The sequence below is a fragment of the Myxine glutinosa genome, chromosome 9 (genome assembly GCF_964187855.1).
Source record: "Myxine glutinosa chromosome 9, kmMyxGlut1.1, whole genome shotgun sequence".
Lineage (NCBI taxonomy): Eukaryota > Metazoa > Chordata > Myxini > Myxiniformes > Myxinidae > Myxine > Myxine glutinosa.
In genome coordinates, this window is record NC_136269.1 from 47325596 (window position 1) to 47336269 (window position 10674).

Sequence of the window (10674 nt, forward strand, 5' to 3'; positions counted from 1 at the left end):
GAATCGTCTGGTTGTGCAGCTCCGTCGTCCAACGTGGCCCCAGTTGGCGCAAACTGCCTGGTCGTTGGCGCGGAGCGGCCCTCGGCGTGCCCGCGCGATCGCTCGTCAGCGCTCCAACTGCAAGCCTCGCTCGTCTTGCGTGTGCGAACGCAGGGGAAGAGAATCGTCGGCGCTGGTCTCCCCACCAAAGTCCAAAGGCAAGAACAGGTCCAGCACGAAGGGACAGTCCAGAGCAAGAGGCAAAGGGAAGAGAGAAGTGGAGGCGAAGACAGGCAGAGGTGAAGAAGAGAAAATGTCCGCCGCTCCAAGTCTCTTGTTCGGCGTGCTCTGATGTCATCCCGGCCTCTCACCAATTCACGAGTCCCCTCCCACCAGTCGTGCGACCCGCCCACCAAACCCTCGGTGTCCATCCATCGCGCGGTGGGCGTGGCCTCAGCCTGCCTTGTACGATGTTTGCCTGCCATGGCGTCGTTGTATGCGGCCGCTTCCTGTCGGTCTTTTCGGTCAGTCATTATGGCGGTGGGGGAATTAATTAATGTGGTGCACTAATGGGCCTATATAATGCATAAGAGTGTGTTGCCATATGGGACACAGGTATGATCACAGAGGTTTCACATACAATGGAGTCTTATCCTTATTCCCAAGAACTATTTATCATACCCCACTCCTCGTAATGGGGACGAAGACACACTTAATCCGAAAGACGGGCTAGACAGGTCCTCTACTTATTTACATTGAGATGGTTCTAGCTATCACGATCATCGGAGCACCTCGCTATGCAGATCTACCTGGATCTAGATATTCCCCCCTACCTCAAATTCATAACAATACCTAGCTTTGTTCTTTTTAAGATCTTCGTCATATTTCATTTTTGGTTCAATGTGTAATTAGCAATATAGATTTTTTTCAAATGTTGTTCAGTTGCAGTTCAAGAGAATGAATATGACCTCTATATTTTGCAAATGTTCTTGCAAACTGTGAGGAGGTTTAAAGGAGTATAAAAAAGTAGTTAATAAAACCCTATTTTCAAAAAAGGATTAGTGAATAAAACCCAAAATACAACTTGTTAGTTTCACATGTGTTCAGTGTAAAAATCAGTTTTAGACACACGATAGTGAACAGGAGGCAAGGTTTTGCCCACCCGATGATTACAGTAATCCCTCGATATACAGAAGGGTTATGTTCCTTAAAATCCTTCCGTTAGGTGAATATATATATATATATATATATATATATATATATATATATATATATATATATATATATATATATATATATACAGTGGAACCTTGACTTACGAGTGCCCCAACTTACGAGTTTTTCGAGATACGAGCCGTCGCTCGGGCGGTTTATTGCTTTGAGATGCGAGCCGAGATCTGAGTTACGAGCTTTCGCCACCCGGTCACGTGGTTATCTTGCCGTGCAAGTACAGTATCTCTGTCGTATAGCGCTGCATTTTTGTTTTCGCATGTTGGTTATTTTGAGTTTACGCCGCCAGGTGGGTTCCGGTCACGTGGTTATCTTGCCGTGCACGTACAGTATCTCTGTCGTATAGCGCTGCATTTTTGTTTTCGCATGTTGGTTATTTTGAGTTTACGCCGCCAGGTGGGTTCCGGTCACGTGGTTATCTTGCCGTGCACGTACAGTATCTCTGTCGTATAGCGCTGCATTTTTGTTTTCGCATTTTGGTTATTTTGGAAAATTTCATGTTCATGTCGAACATTTCATGTTCATGTTCATGTTTTCATGTTCATGCCATGCCAGGCCACAACTTGTTCAGAGTGCCGGCGATAGCTCGCCTTCTCTTTGTGGAAAACACGGTGAGATCCTTAACATCCAACAACTAATGGGACGCAAACGGGGTGCCCAGTTTAGCGGTACACACATTGATGAATCACCCTGCCTGTGATTCACCCATGACAGGTTATAGCTGGGTCGGGATTCAAACCCAGGCTGGACAGTTTAGACTTTAGAGTCAAGTGTGCGTACCTCCAGTCCAGGCCATCCTGCCAACTTGTATGCTGCATACAGGTGAAATATAAAGCGCGAGATATTTTTATATATACTGTATATTTTTTTAAAAATTGGTGTGGTTTTTGGGGGGCTGGAACGGATTAATAGCATTTCAATGCATTTTAATGGGGAAATTTGATTTGAGAAACGAGCAATTTGAGTTACGAGCTCGGTCACAGAACGAATTAAACTCGTAAGTCAAGGTTCCACTGTATATATATATATATATATATATATATATATATATATATATATATATATATATATATATATATATATATATATATATATATATATATATATATATATATATATATATATATATATTGTTACGGTACGCGGTTAAGGATGGTATGTTTGCCGAGCGGAGGCTCCACGACCGAACAGTTGTTCCCCGACTAAACCCGATTCACCCAAACGTTGGCCGTATCGCGCCACAGATATTCAATGGGGAAAAGACTAAGACGACGACTGCAAAGAGGAAGAAGAAGAAGACGTACAGAAGAGTAACGGGGTTTATTATTATTTACACACACATAAGCAAAAAGAGCAGTCACGGGTATTTACAGCGGACATGAAAAAGCAGGTAACACAGTGCAAATTACTAGCTTATACTGACTTCGTTTACTACCCAGGACAGCACGAACAGAACAAACTCACGTACGCAAATTGATGGAAGGGTAGGAATCGTTTGGAGGGATGAGCAGGTGGGATCACAGGGCACAGCGAGCAGGTCCACTCCGGGCGGGAAGCGAGGAGCCGGCAGCTCCTTGTATTCGGCTTTACAGCGCACGCCGGCAGGGTCACTCGGCTGGTTGAAACGGGGCTGGTTGAAGCGGCTCTTTGTCAAAGGCTTTTCGTATCTCTCACGCAACTCCGGTGCAACTCTGAACTCTCTCCCGGTGGACTGCCAACCCTCTCACGCACCTGGACTCATCTGCCGTATCTCTCGTGTGTCTTCTTCCAGCGATCGTCGCACCCTTCTGTCAAAACCTTCACCGCGGGTCTGACACGCCCTCCTCGGTTTCGGTACCGCCCTCCCCCCCGTGCTCTGTTTCGTGACCGCCCTCCCCCCCGTGCTCTGTTTCGTGACCTTGTATGGTAATCCCACGGGCTTGTCTCCTTATTTGGGCATGGCGCCGACGGCACGCCCCTCGTGGCGAGCCACGGGCTTGTTTCCTTATTTGGGCATGGGGCTGAACAGCCCCGCCCTTCGTGGCGCACCCTGGGCTTGCCTCTCCCTGGCGACCCCGCCCCTCCTGTTCAAACAGAGCACGGAGCACATATTCACTATCGCAGCGAAATGAGAGGGCGTGCACCCCATGCTTGTGAACTGCTTTACCCACAGATGGAGAGTTTGGCTGGGAAATGGAATTATTGAAGGGGAGCTATTCTTAATTGATTCGGTGCAATGGAGTGTCATTCTAATGGAAGACAATGCCTTACTCTAAAACACATAATAAGATATAAGCTACTGAGCAAGGGTTTTATCGTGTCCTTCAATGTGGTGTTTCATGGAATTAACTACCGAGACGCCCTTTTTACCTTTACACAACTCTGGAGGCAGGAGGGGCCATATCCAACCAATGTTACACAACAATTTACCACTACAATACACACAATCAAAAAAATGCAATCCTCATATCCGCAACACTGCACCCTCCTCCTCTTTGGCACGTCCCGGGCCTATAACTTTCATTTAGTGTGACACGTAGGTGTAGTTCCCTCTACTTTTAACCTGACCCTGAGTGCGACAGTTTTAAAACATAGATAAATATGTCCCGCTGCTCCATTGCACCCTGCCTAACAGACTCACGCCCACAGCTAACCGAATTGCGGAATGGTCTTCAAACTATACATCGACAGTGGGGAGCATTATTTACAATTGACACTACTTTTATTTACAAGACTAACCCAGGACCTGTGATTGTTCTTTCTGGGGGGGAGACAGTCTGCTCTGCATCAATGCACCATGAAAGCACCCAAAAACGCACCAACACACCCTCAAGCACCAATCGGTGCAGTCACCACAGTTCATCAGTGTTCATGAATAATCAAAATAAACCAACAACCCCTAACCCTGCAGGTGGTCTCTTGCTCTTCGGCTCCCTCTGCTGGCTATTATTATTTCTTCCAGTTGTTGTCTTTTTCCCTTTGCTGGCGGCCTATTTGCAATAAAATGCACCTAAACGTGTCCATGTTTATTTATTTTCTTTATTTATGGCCCACAGGGCCGACTACGTGTGGTTCACCTGTGGAGCATCGGTGCCTTGTGGCCAAGGTCCGCCAGCAAGATTTCGGGCCCTCATGGCCGGTTCCAGCAGAGGGGCCATGCCCAACCCATGGGGTCCATCAGTGGTGCTCGGCCACAGACATGTGGTCCATAATGTGGTGCATCGATGCAGACAGCTGGTTCTGGGAGTTCCGGGCGCACAATGGCCGACTCACGCACGCTCCCCTCGGCGCCCAATGGCGCACAGGTCATGTGGGAGACAAAAGGGGGGAGAGACAGATGAGCGAGGGGTAAGGTCACAAGGGTACACATCAACAAAGGCAATGCAACGCGGAATGCGTACGGAGAGCGAAGTGAGAAAGCTCGTCCCTACCGTACGTCACCCCCCCTGTCACCTACACTACCCTTGCCCTTACCCCATATTTACAAAAATCTACACATTTACAAATCCGTCGCTACCGTCACGTCTTCCCCATATTTCCCTTACACCAAATTCGTTCCACAATCCCTCTATCCAAAATTTGCCATCACCAAATTCATCATCAATCCTCATAAGGAGGGAGAGATGGAACATAAAGCACAATGTCACACCCACGTCATGATGCGTCTCACAATCCAAAACATTTGCACATAAAAATAATTAAACATGGCATGGTGTGGAGTACCTGTCACCTCAGGTGAGTGGATGTAGATGGTGCGAGGAGACTTCAATCCTAACTATCCTCTATATGACTTTAACACACTTTACACTACCCGGGGTCTCTCCCTGCCAATCCATTGGCCAACTTACACTATGGGTTCTAAAAACCAAATTCCCATTGACCAAACTGTGGTGCTTCTCAATTTGGGGTTTCACTCCCCCGATTCATCTCCCGGTGCCCTTGCACAATTTCTGGGCTGTGACGTGTAGCTCTCCCAGCAGGTCTACCCACCTGCACACCTCCACCACTGCAGTTGCCACCCGAGCTTACCTAGCTCCTCACCCTAACCTAACTAACTGGGGAAGGCCCCTCCTGGCTCTGTCACCCCACTCGGTGCCCTCTGGCACTGGGCTACCCGGGTCCGTCCTCCGGATCCTCAGGCCCCATCCACAACAACTACCGGCTCCCAGAGCCCACCTGCGGCCTCACCTGGCCGACATCCTCACAGTGGTGGAGTGCCCAAACCAACTACACACACTAACAGGCTACACGCCCAGCCATTTCCACAACACTAATGCACCCATCCAATCACCATTCTTCCACCCGCACCACAGATGCCAATATCCAACCACAATTTACCTGTACCCTCTACCTAACACTTACACTACCCGCCCCGGGTATTCGTGATGGGGGTCCATCCTTCCCCCATTCACACCTTCGCACCATCCACTCCACTCCGTAGTTTCCACCATACTCACTCCACGACCATCCATTCCAATACTCCATATACTCCACACTACCATTTATTCCATACACCTGCTCCTCATACATGTTGTTGCACACCTGTGCACTCACACCTGGTGCCACCTGCACCCTCCTTCCTTCCTGGACAATTTGGTCAGCATAACTCACATCACTATCACTCACTCATACACTGCTCCACACACCTGTTCAGTTGCACACCTGTGCAATCACCCCTGTTCCTTACACACTTTTCACAATACACTTCTATACACCTCCAACACTCACACGGCATCATCTGAACTACCTGTTGCCCTGCTAACTTAGTGCTCCCCGTCTTCCCTTTAAACTAAGAACATACCACGTCATTATCATCCACTCTAATCTACCTGCGTCCCCACTACAGGTATCAGTCACTAACCTTAACGTTACCTTATGTCAATCGCTAGGGCCCTATCATTATATCCTAACCCTCCCGGGCTAGTTTTCACTGCCATACACCCCATAAGACTAGTGCTCCTTTGCCCCCCGCTGTGAGGGATGGCAAGGTTGCCATCCCACCACATCGGGGCATTTCCCACTACCATCCCCCCAGTCCTCTGACGCTACGAGCCCCCGTCGCAAGAGGTACTGGGTCCTGCCTCGGCATCTAGAGCCGAGGCGATCCATGAGGGCGCCTGCTCGCCGGCATAAGGTCTTATCCGGTCGGCATGGACGATCCGAGGGGGGGCCCGTGGCCCCATTTTGATCTTTACGACCACGTCACAGACTTGAGACAGGACGACTCCCGGGCCTTGCCAGGGGGAGGTGAGTTTTGGGCACCTGCCCTTCCGCCTCCGGGGATTAAAGAACCAAATCTTCATCCCCGGAGCGTATTGACTCCCCTGGCTCCGGTCGTCGTACCTGCGCTTCATCCTGGCCCCCGCCAGATGGAGCTGGTGGCGGGCGAAGGCATGGACACGCTCCATGCCTTCCTCCAGGTGACGTGCGTAACCCTCCCTCGGCAGTGTATCCGTGGTGTCTGGCACGGGACCGCATAGCAAGTCGGCGGGAGCCCGTAACTCCCGCCCATACATAAGCAACGCTGGACTGCATGCGGTGGCCCCGTGCTGGCTAGTTCGGTAGGCCATCAACAGGTACGGGAGATGTTCGTCCCAGTCATCCTGACGGGTGGTGGTGAACAATGCCAGTTGTTGGATCAATGTTCGATTGAACCTTTCCACCATCCCGTCAGATTGTGGCCGCAAGGGCGTGGTCCTGGTTTTCCGAATTGACAGGAGTCTACACACATCTTTTAGCAATTGGCTTTCAAAATTTCGACCCTGATCGGTGTGCAGCTCCTGTGGAATCCCGTGCCGACATACAAATCCTTCTATGAAGGCCTGTGCTACCACCCCTGCTTCTTGGTTGGGGAGGGCATAGGCCTCCGGCCACTTGGTGAAATAGTCCATTACAACGAGGATATACTTATTACCTTGGCGGGTGCGGGGCAGCGGTCCTAGAATATCCATAGCCACCCGCTCAAGGGGGGCCCTTATCCTCCGTGCTGGTCCCTTTTTGGCAGAACAGGCGTCGCATCTCCGACACCAGTCCTGTATGTCGCGCCCCATATTCACCCAATAGAACCTCCGGCGGACCCGAGATATTGTCTTTGTCCTGCCCAAATGGCCGCCGGAGCGGGTACCATGCACCTGTTGTAAGATGACGTTCTTGAATTTGTCTGGGACTATCACCAGCCAGGAAGTTCTATCAGAGGGAACCTCCACCCACTTGCGATATAAGATGTTGCCTTTCAATTCCAGGGTCTGCCACTGAGCCCAATACGCCTTTGTTTGCGCCCCGAGGGGGGTGACCTCTTCCCCCTTTGGTCTTTGCCCCAATTTGACCCATTGGAACACCGGCCCCAGAACAGGATCCTCCTGCTGGGCCGTGCTCCAAGCCAATTCTCCAAATTCCTCGTCCGCGGTTAGTGGCAAAATTGGCCCTCGCACCCGGGTTGCCCGGACGACGAGAATCGGGGCAGAATCGCCCAATTGCTCCCTCTCCTCGTGTCTCGCACAAAATTTGCAGTTTTCCCCCAGACAAGGACGCCGAGAGAGTGCGTCCGCATTACCATGGGCCTTCCCAGCCCTATGGGTCACATCGAAATCGTACTGCTGCAACTTTTCCAACCACCTTGCAATTTGGCCCTCCGGTTCCTTGAACCGAAGGAGCCATTGCAGGGAGGAATGGTCAGTTCAAACCGAAAATTTCCACCCGTACAGGTACAGGTGGAAATGGTTCATGGCAGCCAGCATAGCCAATAACTCTTTGCGAGTGACACAATAATTTCGCTCGGGCCTACTTAAGGCCCGACTATAATAACCAATCACTCTCTCCACGCCCTCCTGTGTCTGAGACAAAACTGCGCCCAATCCCTCCTGGCTCGCATCCGTGTCCAGGGTAAATGTCCCGTTACTAGTGGGGTAAGCTAGAAGGGGTGCGGATGTTAGACACCCCTTCAATTTTTGGAAGGCCTCGTGACACTCCCGTGTCCAATTAAATCGCGTCCCCTTCTCCGTAAGCCGGTGGAGGGGACGGGCCAACTCCGCAAATTTCACCACAAAGCGCCGGTAGTAGGAGCAGAGTCCCAAAAATCCCCGCACCTCCTTGATGGTACGTGGTGCGGGCCACTCCTCTACCGCTTTAATTTTGTCTGGGTCTGTTTTTACCCCCTCGCGGCCGATAACGTGACCTAGATAGGCCACCTCTCTTGCAAACAAAGTGCACTTACTCGGGTTCAGCTTCAACCCTACCTGTCTGAGGCACCCGAACACCTGGTCCAAATTAGCTACCGCCTGGGGGAAGGTCTTGGCATGTACTAGGACGTCATCCAGGTATACCAGGCATGATTGCCATGGCATGCCACCTAGTACATGTTCCATCAATCTCTCAAAGGTGGCGGGGGCGTTACACAAACCAAACGGCATCACAGTGAACTGATACAGCCCCTTACCTGTGGAAAATGCCGTTTTCTCCTTCCCTGTCCGATCCATCTCCACCTGCCAATACCCACTCTTGAGGTCCAAAGTTGTGAACCAATTTGAGCCCGCAACGGCATCGAGGGTGTCATCAATCCTTGGCAGGGGATATGAGTCCTTGAGTGTGACGTTGTTTAGCTGGCGATAGTCCACGCAGAACCGCGTGGTCCCATCTTTCTTTTTGACCAGCACAACAGGTCACATCCAAGGACTTCCCGAGGGCTCGATCACGCCTGCGTCGAGCATATTTTCAACCTGCCCGTCAGCTTCCGCCCTCTTGCTCCAAGGGAGCCGTCGGGCGGCCTGACGAATAGGCCGGGCCTCACCGGTGTGGATCTGATGTTTCACCAGGCCTGTACGTCCAATATCCTCGGTGGACAAGGAAAAGAGGTCCAAATGGGACCCAACCAGTTTGTGTAAGGCCTCCCTCTGGGTACCTCCCAACTCTACGCTACTATGATTTACCATCTCGCAAATGGGATCGGGCCAATTCCTAGTATTTATTGAAGGCTCCCCCTGGGGCCGGCTCGGCTGGACGTTCTCGCCCCTCACTGACGCGACTTCTCTAACTGGGGTGCAGCCAGCTATCTTCGTGCCCCTTACTATAGTGCGTGGTTCTGTACTAATGTTAATTACTCGGACGGCCCCCACCGGCCCGTCCGTTTTTACGAGGGTGCGGCCCAGGATTAAACCAGGTATGGATCGCGCTGCCACCGGTTCGACCAGGCCGCAGGACTCCTGCCATGTCGGGCGAGCTGACCATCGGGCCGGCACTATGGCCTCGGCCCCCGGAGGGATGGTCACGGCCTCAGGAGCCTCCAGCTCCACCCTCTCGGCCGTGCTCACCCCCCCCAATGGTAGCTCTTCCACCCCCCATTGCAGGATCCCCCGGCTCAAGTCGATTTTACAACCGCTGGCAGTCAACAAATCCAACCCTATTAAGCACGGGTCGCACACCTCCGCCACCCAAACCTCTATCTCTCTTTTTACCGACCCCAACTTAAGGGTTACAAAACCACGCCCTATGATCGGGGCCGTTACCCCGGTAGCCAACTGCAAACTATGATTTTCTAGACGCTGGATTTTACCCCAGCCGTCTGCACTCGAATTAAGGATCACGGGGCTGATGATCGTGGCGCTGGCTCCCGTGTCCACCACGGCGTCTACCCCCACGCCGGCAATTTTGCACCGAATTGTCAAACTACCTGTTCCAATTTGGCCACAATGAATGACCTGTCGCGTCAACGAGGGCTCCTCTCCATCCCCTACTGCCGAACACCGCCCTGCATGCCCGGCACGTTCTAGTTTCCCTGGCCCTGGCGGGGGGGGGGTGTCTGTGGTCGGCTAGGCCGATCGATACTGGGCGGAGTTGAGGGCATCGGCTGACGGGGAACGTCCCGGCGCGGAGCTCGACACTCCCAAGCACGGTGACCCATCCGAGCACAGTTATAGCACCTCACCTGGTAAGGTGCTTGCCTCCGGTATTCCAAATTTCCCCCCCTGTATGTCCGAATTGGTGTACTCTGTCGGGGACTACCGGGTGCCATCACTGGAGCCGCCTGCCATGGTCCCGGTCCCGCTAGACGCCGATCCACCAGCCTCCGAACCATGCTCTCCAGGTCAGGGCTCCCGTCGGGGGCCGGCCCCCTGGGGGGGGCGACCCCCATTACGGGCCCTACCTGACGCACCGCCACTGCGTGGCGCTCGCCTCCCCGGGCCAGGGGCCTCGCTGCTGCCCAACGGGATGCAGCGTCGGCCGCCTGACTCATGGTCTGCGGGCGCCACATGGCGAGCTGTTATCGGAGCTCCAGATCCGGAAGGGCCTGAATAAAGTGATCCAGCGCCAGGCTTTCCTGGGAACTCGCTGCCATGTCCGCGTGTGCAATCCCTACCGCGCGGCGAATATCGTGAGCAAGTTCCCCGATGGTCTCCTGGGGCTTGCGTTTACGCTGCGCAATTTGAGCTTTAACAAGCTCGCTTTGCTGCTCGATACCGAAACGGTTAATTAAAGCCGCACGGAGAGCTG